This window comes from Chiroxiphia lanceolata, chromosome 8 (genome assembly GCF_009829145.1).
Source record: "Chiroxiphia lanceolata isolate bChiLan1 chromosome 8, bChiLan1.pri, whole genome shotgun sequence".
Lineage (NCBI taxonomy): Eukaryota > Metazoa > Chordata > Aves > Passeriformes > Pipridae > Chiroxiphia > Chiroxiphia lanceolata.
In genome coordinates, this window is record NC_045644.1 from 35,751,775 (window position 1) to 35,771,445 (window position 19,671).

At 46.7% G+C, this 19,671-nt stretch overlaps 1 protein-coding gene and 1 long non-coding RNA gene across 21 annotated transcripts in view; both read left to right on the forward strand.

The window, feature by feature from the left end:
• The window catches only part of PCDH15 (protocadherin related 15), a 696,943-nt gene that overhangs the window by 449,179 nt on the left and 228,093 nt on the right, over positions 1 to 19,671 (forward strand). Inside the window, exon 1 of one of the 20 annotated variants that reach the window (XM_032694779.1) lies at positions 17,006 to 17,079. The exons of the other annotated variants lie outside the window; for them this stretch is intronic. The gene's annotated coding sequence lies outside the window, so the exon portion shown is untranslated. Of the gene's footprint in view, positions 1 to 17,005; positions 17,080 to 19,671 lie in introns of those variants that run through there. 20 annotated transcript variants of the gene reach the window in all.
• Positions 130 to 15,482, forward strand: LOC116790109. The gene is made up of 3 exons (XR_004358263.1): positions 130 to 182; positions 1,846 to 1,914; positions 15,448 to 15,482. It is a non-coding gene; the product is annotated as an uncharacterized LOC116790109 (long non-coding RNA).

The window sequence follows — 19,671 nt, forward strand, 5'->3', positions numbered from 1 at the left end:
GAGAGACTATTTCCAAGGACCTGAAGTGCCAGGACAAGGGGGAATGGCTTCAAATTTCTAGAGGGCAGGGTTAGATGGGATATTGGGAAGGAATTGTTCCCTGTGAGGGTGGGGAGGCCCTGGCCCAGGTTGCCCAGAGAAACTGTGGCTGCCCCCGGATCCCTGGAAGTGTCCAAGGCCAGGTTGGATGGGGCTTGGAGCAACCTGGGCTAGTGGAAGGTGTCCCTGCCCATGGCAGGGGGTGGGACTGGATGAGCTTTAAGATCCCTTCCAACCCAGGACATTTTATGACACTGTGATCTCCGGGTTGCAGGATGACGTGAGGAAAACATTCCTATGTCGCCTCATGGGACTGGGACCCCCCACTGTCACAGAGTGTTAGAAATGTGAGTGAGCTCCAAAAAGGAATCTGAGTTATGGAAAGATGTGAAATCCCCATCCCTGGAGCTGTTCAGAGCTCCATCCAGCCTGTCCTTGAGCAGCCTGCTCTAGTGGAAGGTGTCCCTGCCCATGGAAGGGGAGTGGAATGGGATGAGCCTTAAGGTCCCTTCCAACCCAAACCATCCAGGCCCTTTTCAAGATCCCTGTAACATACACTTGCCAGCTCTGGATTTTTTGAGAATGGTGATTGTGGAGACCTTGAAAGCACAACAAAGAGTGTCCTCTGCACCTTGGTAACCAGGTCAGGTGTTCTTCTGCTCTTCACTGCCAGCTGCTGTTGAGGGAAGGCCATTTGCTCAGAGATGTTGGACCTGGCTGTGACCTACCCATGCAGAGGAGGAGTTGGTGGGATGCACAGGGCTGACCCTGCCCTGGGACAGCTGCAGGACCTCTCTGTAAAGAGGGGAAGCTCTGAGGGGAGCAGGAGCTGAGGGCTCAGTTAGATCTGTTGGATGCACCACCAAAAAAATATCTTCGGCCCTCCATGGAAAGAACTGAAGGAAGAAATAGAGGGCAAGCTCTGCTCAGCCAGTACAAAAAATAAACCAACCCACCTTTAAGTCTGACGCTGCTGGGATGGATTTTTAAAGTACTTTTCAAGAGGAAACATATCTGCAAACTCTCAGAGGATGCAAATAGACTGAAGTAGAACCCTAAGTAGGAGCAGTTGTAGTGCATGGAAGCATGTGTGGGAAATTTCTGCTTGGATTGAGCAGGTATGTCACAGAAAGTTTCTAGAAATAATGAGATATAGTCAAATAATCATAGCTGCCCTAGCCAGGACTTGGGATTACCCCAAGATAAATGTATAAATCCAGCATATTTGTGCCCCAGAACCACCTGCCAGTCACTTCTTTATGGTAAAATCCACACTTCTGGCAAGCTTCCTTTTTCCTTTCTGCCTGCCATGAAAATGAACTGTTTGTTAAACAAAAACAACCACCCTTCTGTCTTAATGGAGAATGTGCTGAACTGCCACAGCTGGGTACTTAATTTTAAGCTCTGAATAGACACTGAGCAATTGGCTGTTAAATATATAAAATATCTAAGTGTGTCCAGTATCTTTTAACTTGACAAAGAGTGTGGAGTTGGAATCATTAGCTGAGCCTCTCTGGTGAAATAATGGAATTTGTGTGAGGTTTTGATATTCTGTACTGTCTGAGAGTTGTACAGTGGATAAAATAACTGCATTTTTTGGGCATTGGTGCATTCACTGATAGGAGAGGAAAGGTGCTGTGCACACCTTAGAGGTTCTTATTTGCAGGCATTTCCCTGCAGTGAGCCCTGGCCACGTTGTTATAGGACAACACAAGCCCTGAGGTGATTCCTGTCAGTACATATTTGGGGTTTTACAGGATGAGCACCTGGGCACTTGAACAAAAATAAGTAGAAATTCAAGGCCAGGTTGGATGGGGCTTGGAGCAACCTGGGCTAGTGGAAAGTGTCCCTGCCCGTGGCGGGGGGTGGAACGAGGTGGCCTGTGAAGCTCCCATTCAGTTGTTCACTCATGCTCTGAACTGGAATTGCTGGCATCAAGTCTTTGCTAAAGGCACATACCAGAATTGTTTGGGGGGAGTTAAAGGAACAGGTGGAATATTGTGCTGTGGTTTTATTTGCACTTCTATTTGCATTCAGGTCAGTGGGTGAGTGGAGACTGTGAATGCTGTAATCAGTGGTGTGAGAGGATGAGCTGGAGCACAGCAGAGCATTAGCAGGAGTTGTCACCAAGAGCTCCAGGGCTTATGGTCACGGTGGAAGACCAGGAAGAGCCCAGGAGCAGTCAGGGACCTGCTGGATCCCTGAGAATCCCATCAAGGACCCACATACCTTGGTGGTATTCCTGTGGAGACTCCCTCAACTGGAGCACGTGTTTAATCCCCCAAATCCCACTGGTTTGGCCATAATCAGGAAACCAGAAGGTGATGGCTTAAATTTAAGACAAGAGAGCTTCATAATGTCTGTGTAAGGGAAGGTAAAAAGGGAGATTTTAAGTCCTGGCATTAGGGTGAGCAGCAGCAAAGCCAAGAGTGACACAACCAGAGTCTTTGTGCCTTCAGTGAAGAAACAGAAGAGGCAAAACCTGAGCCTAAGAATTTTCTGTTCTTAATTCCTTTTGCTAATTAGGTGTATATAGAGGAAGGGATTTCTTCTTTCCAAGCTGCTTCCAGGTCCCAGCACTGCCACTGAGGCAGTGGCTTGTCCAGCCTTGGGTGGATTCTGTGGGAAATAGACTGGAGAAAAGGAGGAAGCCTGGGATTAGCCTGGAGTAAAGGAGGCTCAGGGGGGACCTTCTGGCTCCCAGGGGGCTCTGCTCCCAGGGAACAAGGGACAGGAGGAGAGGGAATGGCCTCCAGCTGTGCCAGGGGAGGCTCAGGTTGCTCAGGAGGAGGAATTTGTTGCTGGAAAGGGTGGTGAGGCCTTGGCAGGGGCTGCCCAGGGAGGTTTGGAGTGCCCATCCCTGGAGTGTCCCAGGAAGGCCTGGCCGTGGCACTCAGTGCTCTGGGCTGGGGGACAAGGGGGGCATCGGGCACAGGGGGGACTCGGTGACCTTGGAGGGCTTTTCTGACCAGGCTGATTCTGGGATTCTGTGCAAACAGCCCCTTCCTCTCTCTGCACGTGCAAAGCATCTCTGCAGTGCCTGGACTAGAAGCTGAGCTGGAACAGAATCAGACTAGATAGAACATACAGTTTGTTTGAAAAGCTCAATAAGAGGGGTTGGAGCAAAGCTGCCACTTGATATTGTGTGTGGCTCATGCCTGGTCCCTGAGGTCAGTGCTTAATCTCCTGTAATGGAGTGGGTTTTTCTACACTCAGATGCATCTGAACAAAACACCAGTTAGTTTTTAAGCCTTTCTATTTTATTGCAAGAATGTACTGGAAATGGCAGTACTCTTTATAATAAAAGACAAAATGAAAAGGTAAAGGGTTTGAATGTCCATAAAGAATTGCTTCTAATGTTGTTTATTGGCCTGTGTAGTAGGCTGTTATTGTGCTTCTCAAATGATACTGCTTTTCCCTTGGGTTGCTCTGACCTCTTCAAGGATAGTCTTATACCAACTGAGAAAAAAATCAAACATGTCAAAATGGAAAAACCAGCACTGAATATTCAGCGGTCACTATCAGGGGTAGGTAAATTAATTTAGATGATGCTGCAGGAAAAAAAATTGGGGAGCAGAGGACGGTCTTGGTGATTCATCTCTCTTCAGAAAAGAATTTCTTCCTAATATCCAACCTAACCCTGCCCTCTGGCAGTGGGAAGCCATTCCCCCTTGTCTTGACACTCCAGGCCCTTGGAAAGAGTCTCTCTCCATCTTTCTTGTCGGCCCCTTCAGGCCCTGGAAGACCACAGTTCGGTCACCCCAAAGCTTCTCCTCTCCAGGCTGAACAATCCCAACTCTCCCAGCCTTTCCTCCCAGCAGAGCTGCTCCAGCCCTCGGATCCTCTTGGGGCCTCCTCTGGACTGGCTCCAGCAGCTCCATGTCCTTGCTGTGCTGTTCCCAGGGCTGGAGCAGCTCTGCAGGGGGGTCTCCCCTGAGGGGCAGAGGGGCAGAATCCCCCCCTGCCCTGCTGCCCACGCTGGGGGATCAGCCCAGGGCACGGGGGGTTTCTGGGCCGGGGCAGGTCCAGCCTCTGCCCCACCAGCACCCCCAGGGCCTTCTGCCAGGGCTGCTCCATCTGCTCATCCCCAGCCTGGATTGATCCCAGGGGTTCTCCTGACCCAGGGGCAACACCAGCACTTGGCCTTGTTAAACCTCCTGTGATTCCCAGGGGCCACTGCTCGAGCTTGTCCAGGTCCCCCTGGATGGCCCCGTCCTTCAGGTGTGTCACTGCACCCCCAGCTCAGAGTCACCTGCAAACCTGCTGAGGGGACACTTTGTCCATGTCATTAATGAAGATATTAAATAACACTGGTCCCAGTACAGACCCCTGAGGGGACACCACTGGTCACTGATGTCCATCAGGACTCTGAGCCGTTGACCACTATTTTCCTTTCAGAAAACAGAATATGCTTCATTTTATAAATCACTTCCTTTTATAGCTGTTTATTTTATGTGCTTGGGAGGTAAGAAGGAAGTAGTGCAGTTTATTAAGGGAGTTTAATATACTGTACAACAATATGGTTTATGGAGAGAAAGGATTATGGATTTCTGATACTGTTTCTGCAGTAAATGCCATCAGTGTGGTGCTCCATCAATGTATCCTTGCTAACAGAGAAACTAGCTTGGGTTGGTGCCAGCTCCTTCCCAAGGTTTCCTTTAGGCCGATTCCCCAGGCTTCCTGCATTTCCCAGGGCTCGGCCTTGAGTACTTTCCCTCCCCTCTCCCCCCCCACCCCCCCCGAAAAAAAAAAGTTATTAGCAAAGGTGAACTTATCGTTGTACTCAGAAATTTTAGGTATTTTGAATTCCCTTTGACATTGTAACAGCGTTTTAAAAGAAAAATATTAATAAGTTTTTACAAAGCAAACAGTTCCCAGGGCACTAAATCTTGCAAGAAAACATTTCTTATCTAAAATTATACCTCTGCTCATCTACAAATATAAAACATCCGAGCCTATTAAGCCCCCCATATATTGGATAATACCTTTTTATTGTTTCCTCACATGGGATGGAGAACTGTTAATGAATTGAAGAGGTGTTTCTAAAAGAGGAACTTCTCTGAGCAGCTACAAACCACAGTGTGGGAGAACTCTTAGTTACTCCGAATATTAAGCTTGCAAGTTTTTCCCAGGGAGCAGACCCAAAGGACTCAAAGGCTGCTTGATACAAATAAGTGTCTAAAAAAACAGAAGGTGCAGTCTAGAGTGAGAAAAGGAGATGCTCCTTGGAGTGCATCACTCCTGAAATCTAGTCACAAAAGCCTTGGACAAGTTCCTCTGCTTGCCCTCTCCAGTAGGAAATGGGAACTGCACTGTCCTCAGGCACGATGCCAAGAGGAAAGCTGGGAGAAACAGGGATGTCCCACACAGCCAGCCCTGCTGAGCCTCCAGCTGCAAAGGGATGGTGGTTCTCCTGTCTGCTGGGTGAGACACTGATACACAGGAAAGGATCCATAAAGGAAAAAGGTGATGTCAGTGCAGCAGTAACACTGCACAGAACTGCACTGAATTGGGCTGACTGTGGAAAAGCAAACAGGAACTGCCCCGATCCCTCTGGATGGGCAGTGCTGGCAGGTCGAGGGAGCAGATACAAAAGGCAGAGTTGGAATCACAGAATAGAATCCCAGAATGGTTTGAGATGGAAGGGATGTTCAAGTTCATCCAGTTCCAAACCCCTACCATGGGCAGGGACACCTTCCACTAGCCCAGGTTGCTCCAGCCTGGCCTTGGACACTTCCAGGGATCCAGGGGCAGCCACAGCTTCTCTGGGCAACCTGGGCCAGGGCCTCCCCACCTCACAGGGAAGAATACAGTCTAGCCTAAACTTGATTTGAACCTTAAATTTTTCTCCCTTGTTGCTTCAAGCCTTGCTTTGGAAAATGGAGAAAATGGGGAAGATTCCAGCACATGCTGGGCATTGACCTCAGTCATCAGTGACTGTAAGCAATTAGGGTGACGAAGCCAAAATTTTAATTACATAATCCCAGAGTGATTTGGGTTGGAAGGGACCTTCAAGATCATCTCATTCCAACCCCTTGCCATGGGCAGGGAATTAGTTGCTTACAGCTGCAGTGTTGGTACCTCTGAGCCTCTGTCAGCACTTCCCTTTACTGGGAAGTTGAGCAGCATGAGGGTCTTCCCTGTGGCCCTGACCCCCCCCCTGGCTGGGCTGACTGTGTCCCTACAATGAACTCCCTGGCCTCCAAAGCCTGTACTTGTATCCAAGCCAGGCTGGGGGTTCCTCCTAAGCTGTTCCCAGCTGTTATTTGGGCAAGGACTGGTTTGCCAGGGCCAGAAGTTGTCCTGGAGGTTGGAAAGCAGGTCAGTTCTTATTGCCATTCCTACCCTTTGTCAGAGTAACTTGCCTTTCAGTGATTTGCTTGGCAAATAAACATAATGCTTTATTAGCATTTGAGATACTTATTTTTATCCTTGTTAGATATCAGCCATTTACAAAGCAACTGACATCTGTTTTGTGGTTGTTTTCTTTTTCTATGCAAACAGAGAACTTGTACGACAAAATAGAGGAGCTGCAAATGATCTCTTGCTAAACTTGACAGGGTTTTTGATTTAATATCATTAAGTTCTGTGTTCTTATTTTCAATTACCTTTGAAATCTGCTTATGCACTCTGCTGTGTAGTATTTCTGTCAAAGAAAGGAAGGGATGGCACCGTGTATTCAGGAAAGACATGGGCTGGGAAATGCCATGGGAAGAAATACATAACTGCACAAATAATTTGCTCCTCCCGTGTGTTGGTGGAATTGCCCAATGCAAAGGTAAAAGCATGCTGGGTTTGAGAGAACATCTGGAAACATCATTATGTTCGTGAGGCTTTTTTGGTCTTCTGTGGGAAGCTCTTATTTCAGGTGGTGTTAGTTTTGTGTAAGAAGTTGTTGTCCAAAAATATAGGACAGGGAGCTCCTGGAGCGGGGCCAGCGCAGGCTGCGGAGATGCCCAAGGGATGGAGCAGCTCTGGGAGCAGCAAAGGCTGAGGGAGCTGGGGCTGTTCAGCCTCCAGAGCAGAGCCTGAGAGGGGCCCTCAGCCATGTCTGGAGGGGCTGCAGGGAGGGGGCAGAGGATGGAGCAGGCTCTGCTCGGGGGGGCCCAGCAATGGCACAGGAGGAACAGGCAGGAACTGATGCCCAGGAAGTTCCAGCTGGACAGGAGGAAGAACTTGTTGGCTGGGCAGTGACCCAGCACTGAAGAGAGAGCAGAGAGGGGCTGGAGTGTCCTCCCTGGGGCTATTCCAGAGCTGTCTGGACACACTCCTGTGCTCTGGGCTGGCCCTGCTGGAGCAGGGAGGTGGCACCAGATCCCCACTGTGGTTCCTTCCAGCCTGACCCATCCTGGGATTCTGTGATTGTGAGAACATGAATAAGATGAACGCGTAGAGGAAATTTGACTGGAATTCTGATTGCTCAGGATTGAAGGATTAACAGACTTTAAGGGCTTCCAAATCAGTTCTTATCAGAAAACACTGACACTGAACTGTGCAAAACCATCACTAGACTGGATGTAAAACAAAGAATATTTAAGAGATGTAGCAGTTGCCAAGTGTTATCAGTGTTCTGAAAGCTTGGTGGGTTGTGCGAATGCTACCACACTTGGGTTGGTTCTACTTTCAAGAAGTGTTAATTCTCTATTCCTTGTCTCTTCTTTTGTAGGTTTTCTCTGAAAAGTCATGTTAAATGTACTTCCAGTCCCTAAAGAGGCTCCAAGAGAGCTGGAGAGGGACTTTGGACAAGGGTCTGGAGTGCCAGGACAAGGGGGAATGGCTCCCCACTGCCAGAGGACAGGGTTAAATGGGATATTGGGAAGAAGTTTCTGGCTGTGAGGGTGGTGAGACCCTGGCCCAGGTTACCCAGAGAAACTGTGGCTGCCCCATCCCTGGAAGTGTTCAGGGTTGGATGGGGCAGCCAGATAACCTCTCTGGTTTGTGCACTAGCTTTGGAGAAGTCCTGGGAAATATTGACATCCTGGAAATGAGATGCCTTCAAGTGGTGACTTTTACCTCATAAGCTTGTGGTTGAATAAGTGAAAAAAGATGTAAGTTGAAAAGACTGTGAGAGAGTATTTAAGTTACTCTGCATTGAAACTTTTAGTGGTAGAAATATGGAGTGAAATCTGCATTTTGAACCTCTGTATTTTCCTCTGTGTTTTAAGCTGCTCCAAAGCAGTGGTTAAAATCCCCCTCATCTGGGCTATAGCAGCCTCCAGGTTAGTGTAGCATTAAACCAAAAATGATGTACCCAATGTTTTTAGCAGGAAAGTCTGAATCACATTGTGCTTATTTTTTATTTTGAAAACAAATCCTTGAGTCCCCGCTGTGAGCTGGAGCAGTTGTTTGTTAAATGGTCCCACTTCAGTTGAATTGGTCTATGGAACCACGTCCCACTTAGGTCTGTTTTTTGTTTATAGAGAAGGTTGTCATTGTCCTTTTATCATCCCAGTTTTGACCCTGGAGATGGGGAATGGGTGATGTGCCATCATGTTTGGGGCTGGCACGTGAGCAAGGGGCAGTGGGGAGGGGGATGAGGCACTGGTGTGCTCAGAGGTGATAACATCTTCTGGCACTGTAGTTCCTAAATTCCCAAGTCTTGTTCTGAACACCTGGGAATTGTTTTATTCATCAGCTTGAATGTGGGCAAGTTTTCCCACGTTTGAGGCATGTCCCTGATGGCATTAAACACTTTGCTTCATTTCAAATTCCTGCTCTGGAGGAGCTGATCTGGAAGTCTTAAAAGGTGCAAGAGGTTTATTTTCATCTGGATTTTGTTCTTAAAAACCACTGTCTTAAGACAACACTCCTGTTTTATGATCTCAGCTGGTTTCCCACTGTGAGGGGCTCAGCAGGATTAGAGCAGGAAGCTTGGCTGGTGCTCAAGTTGGGCAGTACCAACTGTGCACATGTAGAATCATTAATATGTTTTATCATTTCAGTGATTTTATTTTTTATTTTTGCTTCAGCATGTGCTGAGACTTCTTCCTTTTCGGCTTTGCTGCAACTGCTTGATAAAGCAAATGTCAGAACCATTAAGGTTGGAAAAGACCTTTAAGAGAATCAAGCCAGCACCTCCGTCATGTCCACCACTAACCCATGTTCCCAAGTGCCACATCCACACATTTTTGGAACACTTCCAGAGGTGGTGACTCCACCACTCTCCTGGGCAGTCTGGTACTGACATCGCTTTCTGTGAAGGAATTTTCCCTGCTATCCAATCTAAACCTCCCCTGGGGCAACCTGAGGCTGATTCCTCTCGCCCTGTCACTTGTTACCTGGGAGAAGAGACTGACACCCACTTCCACATCCATTTCCATTTCCTTCTGCATCAGAACAGTAAAAACTTAATTAATCACATATCTAAAATTCAGCTCTTAGTTAAGAGGAGTCTCAGATGACAAGTGAAGTGAAATGCAGTGAGCTCTCCAGCAGCCCCCCTGCAAATGTTTGGTTTCAGTTCACTCAACTTTCTCCTTATCCTGAGACCTGTTCAAACAGCCTTTTGGTGAGGGTGAGTTCCCTTTGGGAAAGGAGCAGGTCTGGCTGAAGGGAAAGAAAAAAAAAATCAATCTTGATTTGCAGGTTAGGTGATGAAAAGGTTAAAAACCTGGTCCTCCTGTGTCACTGTTATGCTGGATGTGTCCTTGCTGCTTCCCTGACAGCCGAGTCAGGGAAGTGTGAAACAATTGACTGTCTCTGGGGAATGATGGGGCTTTAACAGGTTTGGTTTTCCCTCTGATAACTGCAAAACTGCGGCTTAAAATTGGTTTTTGAACGTAGCACTTCAGTGACACTGGGGACTTGGGAACTGAGTTATGAGGAATGACGGAGTCACAGAGTGTTTGGGGTTGGAAGGGACCTTGAAGCCCATCTCGTTCCACCCCCTGCCATGGGCAGGGACACCTTCCACTAGCCCAGGTTGCTCCAAACCCCATCCAGCCTGGCCTTGGACACTTCCAGGAATGGGAATGTGTGAAGAAGCCAGTGCTTGGTTGCAAAGGCAACAAAACTGCTTAGGAGAAACTTTTCAGTGTTCTGAAAGAGAGAAAAAAGTGCTTCTAGGCAGGATGTAGTGCCAAATATTCCTGGTTTTCTTAGGTTTCTATTGGAGTGGCTGCAGGAGCTGGTACTAGTGGTAATAAATCAGTGTGGTTTGGTGGAATGGGAATAAAATAGGATAGAAGGATGTTGGACTGGTGTTTGTATCAGTGTGTCCACTGTAATCCATCACTCTGCTGGCTCTCACAACTCCCTGGTTTGGGATTCTGCTCCCAGACCCTTGAGGTGACTCTTTCTCTGCCATTCTGTTGTCAGTTGTTTGGAATTCTCATTCCCTGACAGCAACACAATTCACAGAGGTTTGGGCACAATTGTAGGTTACAAATGATCCTGTAGGTGTCTGTGAATGATAAAGGCCTTTTCTTACGCTTTCTGTTTCTGTAATAAAGCAGTTCTCAGGAAAAGAAAGGATTTGCTCTCTCCTCAAGAATGGAGATGCTTTCCCTGTCCTCATAGCAGGTGAACACTAGGCAGGAATGCACTGAAAGCTTATGTGGCTTTAAAATAATTAGAAATAGTGGATGTTTCCTCCAAACCCAGGCTATTACAGGTGAGTAAAGAAGGAATTTCAGAGGCAGAAGCTCCTTTTCCTCTGTCCTGCTATCGGGTCCTCCTCACATCTGGCATTTGGGGTAGTTCCTCCTTCATGTGCACTACTGAGGCCTCACAAGAAATTCCTTCATTCCCTGATAAACTGCATCTCCCATTTTTGGGAAATAGGTGAGAAATGGTGGGTTCTCCTCTATCTGCCATCAAATCCAGTGTGCCTTTGCTCTGTGGTGCTCCACTCCACACCTCAAGAATTCTTTTTTCCTCTAGGCAAAAATTGGATAGCAGGAGAACTGGAACATTGAACTGTTGTTTAACAAGGCTTGCATCCAGATCTAGGTAGAAATTTTGGTCTGGGATCATTTCATCTGCCTGGATGATGAGTGCAGAGGAGGCACCAAGATGATCAGAGAGATGGAGAGAGACTATTTCCAAGGGCCTGGAGTGGCAGGACGAGGGGGAATGGCTTCAGATTTCCAGAGGGCAGAGTTAGATGAGATATTGGGAAGGAATTGTTCCCTGTGAGGGTGGAGAGGCCCTGGCACAGGTTGCCCAGAGAAGCTGTGGCTGCCCCTGGATCCCTAGAAGTGTCCAAGGCCAGGTTGGACAGGACTTGGAGCAACCTGGGCTAGTGGAAGGTGTCCCTGCCCACGGCAGGGGGTGGGATGAGATGAACTGTCTTTGGGGTGCACCAGGAAAATCCAGGTTTGCTGGCAATGTTCATTTTTTCCCTCCAGATGCTTTCCTGTAGAAAGTAGCACGAGCAGATAAAGAGGAGGGAAAAGCATCAGTAAGTTGTCCTTTTTTTCCCTGCTTTGTTAGGAGAAAACAGATACATGTGGAGCACAGCAGAAGCCGAGAAGATATTAAAAAAAATTATGCAGTTTAAGCAATGCTTAGGTAGGCTTTTATAATGTTAGTAATTCAGCTTTAGAGCTGAGTCTTACAGGCTCCTGCTGCTCCTCTGGTTTGCAAACAAGCCCCAGGATGGCTCCAAATTGAGGTGAAAACATTCAAATCATTTAATTCCCACCCTCAGTGGCCACTGCCTGATCACAGTGTTCCCAAATAACTGCTGGATCTGTTTCATTATTTACAAGTCCCTGTGTGCTCAAAGTGTAAATTAGACTTTCCTAAACAGAGACCCAATAAACCTGGATGTTGATTGGCTTGAGTAATGGCTGAAGGAACTGGAAAGCAAACAAGATTTACCAAACCAGTTTTGAATATGTGTGGTCTGCCCCCAGAATGTGCCCAGGAATTCTGAGCCAGGTTTGAGGCATTTACAACCACACAGGCTCTTCTTCAAAAGCTTTTACAGGCTCAAAGCTGAGAGGGCACCAACATTGACCCTGCTCATCTGCCCAGCAGGCTCCTGATGAAGCCTTACAGACCCCTTGGAACAACAAGGTGCAGCAGATGACAATAATTAAATGGATAAAAATTGATCAGTTTGGAAGATCCTCGACATTGGTATCGATCAGTTGAATCTCTGGCAACCCCAAAAGGGCAAAACATCTCCTGAAGTAAAACTCTGAAAGACCTTGAACTGTGAGGCTTCTCTTCTGCTTTTTTGGTTTAGTCAGTGGGACCAGAAACAGATTGCTAAGGTCGACATAAGATTCTCCGTTACCCACAAAAAAACCTGCTAGTTCTTGGAGAAAACCATTCCCAGGTCAGTGCTCTCATCCCAGACAGCAAGTACAGACACAAGGAAAATGACCACGAACAACAATGGTACTTAATAGAGTCCCCCCCACACAATGGGAAGGCTCTCGAGAAAAAAAAATGCAAAGGCTAAAATTTCTGGGAACATTTTAGAAGAAAACATTCCTCTTAGACAGAAATAATAAAAATTCACATCCTACAGCCAGCAGTGAGATAAAAAGTCTTCAGGCTATTCCAGCAAACCTTTGTTTCTTGTCTCACTTCCCAGAAGACCTTGGCAACAGCAATTCTTGAAGGTGATTTGGATTTTTAGGAGACAGCACACAACAACAACAAGGATCTGTGTAAACAGGCAGAACACAACCGCTCTGATTTGGGTTATCCAGGGAGGATGTTTCTGGAATTATGGAAACTTCCTCCAATGCCACATCTTTTCATCAAGGAGTCTTCATCAGTGAGTCTCTGTTCTCTGGGCCTGTAATTCTGAGGCAGAGCAGAAATATCAGCAAGTTTTATTTCTATCCACAGAGGATCATTAAGGTTGGAAAAGACCTCCAAGATCATCAAGTCCAACCTTTAACCAATATGTTTTATAACACTGGGCCTTTTCCTTGGCCCGGTTTCTGAAAGCCACAGTTGGGAGGTTGTTCTTTGCATGAAGTAAAGACTCAGAGATGAAGGAGAACCAGTACAGGGAAACCTTGGAAATCAAAGGATGATGGGAACATGAAGCTTTACACAGTTCCATCTTGTGGGCTGGCCGTGTCCTGCCATGAGAAATTACCCCAAAGCAATGGATAGTTCCTGCCACAGCACCTCATTCTACAACTGCCTTTCACACTGAGAGTTCCCACACCTGAGATTAAGCTTCTTACACCTTCCCATGATAAAAGTTCCATGGCTTATTTTGGTACTTTGGGGAAAAAAATATGTTTGTGCATATTCCCAGCCAGAGCTGAGCTCTTGGGAACACAAATTCCCTGATAGCATTCATTGATTATGGAGTTTGGCACCTGCAAATAGAATGATTTGCACTTAAAAGGAGTCACACTCCCAGGGATATCCAGGTGTTCCCATTGAAATATGTTATCACAAAAGCAATCTCAATTCTATTTCAAACCTGGTTTATTTTACTGAGACTAGATTAATTAATGTTGTATTCATCCTTCATCTGCTAAGCACGCCCCAAGCCAGGACAAAGCAAAGCCAATTTTACCTGGTTTTTTGTTCATTTAACCCAAATCTGTTCAATCCAAAAGCCCAAGAACTTTCCTTTAAATGTATGTTCACCTTCTTTTGCTTTGGGCTTCCTCTTCCCAAACTCTTCCTCAAGTTAACAAGATGAATGCACTCAAACTGCACCTGCAAAAAGTACAAATGGGCCAGAGTTTAAACCAGAAACTGAAAGCACCAGCACTTACATCGTGTACGAAGACCAGTCCTTAAATGAGACAGAAATTCACGCACAGAGGTCAAGAGAAATGCAACTCAAAAAAAAAATACTGCTGCTGAAAACTGGAAGTGTTCCTGAATTAACTTAGTGTTGCCTGCAGTGACTTATTTTTGAGGCAGCTGCAGCCCATGTGTGATATCATTTGTATTTGCAGTGCCTCCGTTCCCTCTCGAGAGCCCTGACTGATAATTTTCTGATAACGGTGTTTTTAAGTTCCTGGGAATACTCTCTGTCAGGTTTGACAAATGTGCTGCAACACAAACCAGTTTTCATCAGAGATCTGCCTCATTTGTTAAGTTATTTGTTGCTGGGAATACAAGGCCAGGCTCTGGGTGCCTACACACCCCCACAACACAGAAGCTTTCTGCTTCTGCTTCCTTTTCATCTTCCTTTGATATGTTCTGGAGTAGAGTGTCAGTGCTGTGGGTCAGAAGTTTCAAAGTGACATATAGAATTAGGGAATCACAGAATGGTTTGGGTTGGAAGGGTCCTTAAAGCCCATCCAGTCCCACCCCCTGCCATGGGCAGGGACACTGCCCACTAGCCCAGGTTGCTCCAGGCCCTGTCCAACCTGGCCTTGGACACTTCCAGGGATCCAGGGGCAGCCACAGCTTCTCTGGGCAACCTGTGGACCACGAAATATGGGCCCTGTGTGTGAAGTACTGGGGTGCTTCAGTGTTTTTTTGGGACTCTGGTCCCATTGTCTGGCTGGGAAGCACTAAAACAAGAGAAGGGGTCACCTTCACCAAAGACAGACTCAAAGCAGCCCTGCAGTGCCTTAGGGACACACCTTTTCCCCTGGGGACAGAGTGTGGCTCCAGGTGGGAAGGCTCCATGTGGGAGGACTAGGAATTTACAAATTTACTACAACAAGCCTTTAACCTGACCTTGTCAAACTCCTTAGTTTGGCCAGAATAAAAGGTTTAGCTGTGCTCTGTGAATTTGGTTGGAGGCTGTGGCTGCATGTGGAGCAAAACAGACCAGGACAGCAGGAAAACAATCTTGAAACAACCTTGGAAACTTGTGGGAGAGCTTCCCATCCCTACTGATGATGGGAGGACACGACAGGAAGTATGTAACCCAGGAGGTGGCTTTGCAGAATTAGCATATTTTTGTATATGATCCTGCAGGGTGGGTCTGAGTAAGTTCATGATAATTTTGAGAATATACTTATGCAATAAGGTTTTCATTTTCTGTTGATTTGGGATTTACTGCTATTTAATTCATCCTATCCTACAGACATACACCTTCAAATGGAGAAAAATAAGTTTGTAGTCCAGGTTTAACTAGAAAAGCTCTGTAGAATATATAAAAAAGCAACTCCCGTTTCAGCTGATCCATATAATGCCTTTCTTTAAGTAAATAATCCCCATTTCCAAGCAGATTTACAATCAGTGGCAGGCATAGGAAAGAAGGACAGAGATACAGGTGTGGTTTTAATGCACATTTTCTGTCTCTGAGAGAAACCTGAGGTGTCAGTGTTCCTCAGGAGTCACCAAGTGGGGGAGAAGTTACTGGGTGTGTAACTGGGTATGTGAACTGTGTTACTGTTCACTCCTGCTTGGTTTTCACTTTTCAATACACCGTGTGAAACCCTCCCACTGCTTTAGAGAGCAGAAGTGATGAGTTTCCTTCAGTCTGGGGACAGCTCTTGGTACTTTGGGGGTTGGAATGAGATGATCTTTAAGGTCCCTTCCAACCCAAACCACTCCATGGTATTCCTTGCCCTTCCTGCAGCCCAAACAGAGTGTGTTTATCCATCTCTCTATCTAAATGTGCCTTTTAAGTACCGATTTTTCTTCTCACTTCTCTTTGGAACAAGTTAATAAGTGACATGTCCTGTTGCTCATTTAACTACTGCACCTCTGTGAGTACACTACACAGGATTCCTGAGTCTCTCCCTGTGGATTTCTCCCAGGCTAAATACCACTGGCTAAAAAATTCAACTGATGTTCCAGAGTAGAAAATTCCATGTTATGCCAGGGAGGATTTAGATTAGATATCAGGGAAAATTTCTTCCCAGAGAAGGTTGGAACGGGCTACCTAGAGAAGTGGTGGAGTCACAATCCCTGGAAGTGTTCAAAAATTGTGTGGATATAGCACCTGGGGATATGGTTTAGTGGTGGTGCTGGGTTGGTGGTTGGAATTGGTGATCTCCAACCTTAATGATTCTGTGATTCTGCGTTTAATGTAAATTCTCTGATGAGTTCTTTGAACTCGTTGTACGGACTTGATTAATCTGCTGAAATGAGAAATATGTTCTGTGTAAACAGCAGAATATGAGTTTTTAATGATACTTGGCCCTTTTGTACATCAGACAGCTGAAGGGGCTGCTAATGTAACTTGGCAGTATCGGAGGTTATTCCTGCTCTTGCAAGTGGTTTTGTCTTTTCATCAACTTGGAAAGTAAGAATAAGTTTTAGACTGTTCTTGAAGGAAGGATAAATTCGTTTGGATGACAAAAAACTTCAGGGCTGTATTCATGTGCCAGCATTGCCCAGAGAAGCTGTGGCTGCCCCATCCCTGGAGTGTCCAAGGCCAGGTTGGACGGGGCTTGGGGCAACCTGGGCTAGTGGAAGGTGTCCCTGTCCATGGCAGGGGGTGGAATGAGATTGTCTTTGAGGTCTCTTCCAACTCAGGCCAGTCGTAATTCCCTCACTCCTTGAAAAAGAGCTCTGCCCAAACATTCAACTAAAATAATCCCCAAATGTAGTCTGAATTATGAAGAAGGGAGTGTTGCTGGGCACTGCCAGGCTGCTTTAGCAGAGCAAAAAAGGCAACTTGCACATTTCATGGCTTTTGCGCCCGAGGCTGGTGCCCTTCCCGTAGAAAGTTCACCTTCTGCAGAGACTGGGCTGTAAAAACAAACCCTTCCCTATTAGTTCAGCCAAATGAAGATTTTCAGCTTCTGGATTCCTCTCAAAGGAGGTCTGGTGTAGAACTGTTGTAAAAATATTTACAGCCCCCTTTTGTTGTCTTGTTTTGTAACGATCGTTGAATAATTGCAGCAAGCTCAGAAAAATGATATTACATGTGAAAATAGTAGATCTTTCCTGACTTGTACAGTCCATTGGTTTCTGACTGGTTTTGTTGGTTTTTAAGCCAACAGCTTGCTTGACTTTGATTCTTTGAGGCTTATCCTGCACTAATCCCTTGACAGTCTGTATGGTCGTTCCACGAGGCACCTCAGTCATCAGGCAGGCTTCAGGACAGGTGGAAAAGCAGCCAAACTGTGTGGTCTCCACAGAAGGTGAAAAGCTGTTCTTAAAATCTGCCTGCGTTGAACTGCAATCTAATTGGCCCCTCAGGTTTTTTCTCTTAATTAGCGAGGAAAAATATCATTATTGATAGTTCCTGGTGTCCTTTTCAATGGCTTGGGCACAGAGGAGAGAAGGGCAGGCCCAGGGCAGTGCCCATCCCTGCGCTGGCACCGCTGAGGGACCGTGAGGGCTGGGCCCAGTTCTGGGCCCTCAACAGGAGAGACCCGGAGGGGCTGGAGCGTGTGCAGGGAAGGGAACGGAGCTGGGGAAGGGGCTGGAGCAGCAGGAGCGGCTGAGGGAGCTGGGGGGGCTCAGCCTGGAGCAAAGGAGGCTCAGGGGGGACCTTCTGGCTCTGCAAGTCCCTGACAGGAGGGGGGAGCCGGGGGGGTCGGGCTCTGCTGCCAGGGAACAAGGGACAGGAGGAGAGGGAACGGCCTCCAGCTGTGCCAGGGGAGGCTCAGGTTGGCCAGGAGGAGGAATTTGTTGCTGGAAAGGGTGGTGAGGCCTTGGCAGGGGCTGCCCAGGGAGGTTTGGAGTGCCCATCCCTGGAGGTGTCCCAGGAAGGCCTGGCCGTGGCACTCAGTGCTCTGGGCTGGGGGACAAGGGGGGCATCGGGCACAGGGCTTTTCCAACCTCAGTGATTCTGGGATTCTGTTTGTGCAAAGAATTGCAAAGGCAGATTGTGAACTTACTGTGAGGCTTAATGGACAAACTGTTGATGCATCACATCAGATTTATGGTTAAGAGGTTCCCTCCCTGGCATTTTAGGCCAAGGACAGAAGCAGGATGTGAGGAACAAAATTACAGGCATCTAAAAGGGGAAAGACCCATAATGTCAGATTGTTTGTAAATTAGGAGAATAATACTTTAAGGATGGCTATTTAAAGGCTTATTTGCAAACTACTGTCTCTCAAAAAGAGTTTGAGTGCCTCATAAATATCTGAAGAAATTTCAGTCCATTTGTAAGAGGAAAAGAATCGCTGTATCAAACCAAACCAAACAGAAGTGCTTTGTGAAATCAAGCAGAGCTGTTACAGAGGGCAGCAGAGGAGAGTCCAGTGAGATGCAGAACTCAAAGCAGTGAGATCAGTTAAATAATGATCCTTTGCTAGAGACTGTGAAGCTCATCACCACAACAAGATTTTAAGTTGATTAAATACTTTTTTAAGTATGTAATTGGAATAATGTATTCTCAGGTCCATTGAAAAATAAAGCTGTTTGAGCTCTTTAGTCCTTGCAGAAGGCTGAGTTAGGAAGAAGTCAATCTTCTTGTGTTTTGTAGAAACCAGGGACCGGTTTTCATGTAAGACAATCTTTAGGTTTTTATTTTTTTTTAAGCAGATTTCTAAGAGAGAAATAAACCCTCTTCGTATGTCGGGATTGTGTAGTTATCCTGGTTTCACAGAGAAGTTGTTGACACCCCATCCCTGGAAGTGTCCAAGGCCAGGTTGGATGGGGCTTGGGGCAACCTGGGCTAGTGGAAGGTGTCTCTGCCCATGGCAGGGGGTGGAATGTGATGGTCTTTAAGGTCCCTTCCAACCCAGACTGTTTTGTGATTCCATGAAAAGGTGTGTTGCTGGGCAGCTGTGGTGGCTCTGTGTCCTTGTGACTCCTGCTGTGGTGCTCCTGTGAGGGACTGAAAACCTGAAAGAGTTTAATGACTCAAACATTCAGCAGAGGAGAAAAGGATCGTTCCCATGCCAAGGAGATAAGGGGCTGTTAGAAAAGAAGGTCTTTGAGGAGGCTTTGTGGGACCACCATCCAAAGGACCAGGGTGGAATCAGGACCACTGGAATCCTGTCTGGTGACCTGGATTTTTTTTCCCTTTACCTCTCTTTTCCTGTCTTTCCTTCTACCTTTCTTCTTCTCCTTAGAAGTTTAAATCCCTGTTGCCACGTGTTGTGCAGAAAAGTTTAATTTGCTGGCTGTTCAGAAAGGTTTAAATTGTTGCCACCACAGGCCATTCAACCTGTCATAAAGTCGAAATCGTTGCTGCCATAAATAAAAGTTTCTAATTGAACTTTGGCATTGCTTCACCTTAATTTAGCCCAAGGGTACTCCCAAATTCGGAGTAGGCAGTCCAGGAATGTCCTGTAGGGACCTGATAATTTGCAGCTCTCCCAGAGCAGGTGGCCCAGGACTACCCTGTGGGGACAAAACAGCTGCTCGTGGACTTACTAGTCTTGAACACCAGAGAGAAGCAAATCTGCTGCTGCTTTTCCCCTCCCCTGTTTCCTAATCATCCCTTGCAGGATATTCTCCCACTGCTTTCACAACTCTCTCCTGTTCCCATTTCTGTGTCATTTACTTCCTTCAGTTGCCCCAGTTCTTCCATCCCATAAGCTCCTCTTTTCCCAGTCTGGAAAAATTCAAAGCAGCTGAAGCCATTAGGGGGGTGGTGGTGGTTACCTTGGGGTTTTTTGGGGGGAGAACCTCTTGTTCAGATGACAAATTTGGATTACTAACCCTTCTTTGCATCATCGTTGAGTCACAGTCATGAGAGACATACAAAAGCTGGTGGATTTTATAGATTTTAGAGGAATTGTTGAGGAGACATCAACCCTCTGGATTGTCACAGGGTTTGTAACAAGCTTTTTTTTCCTGGTGAAATCCTCTTTATGTCAAAACTGGTGGTGGTGT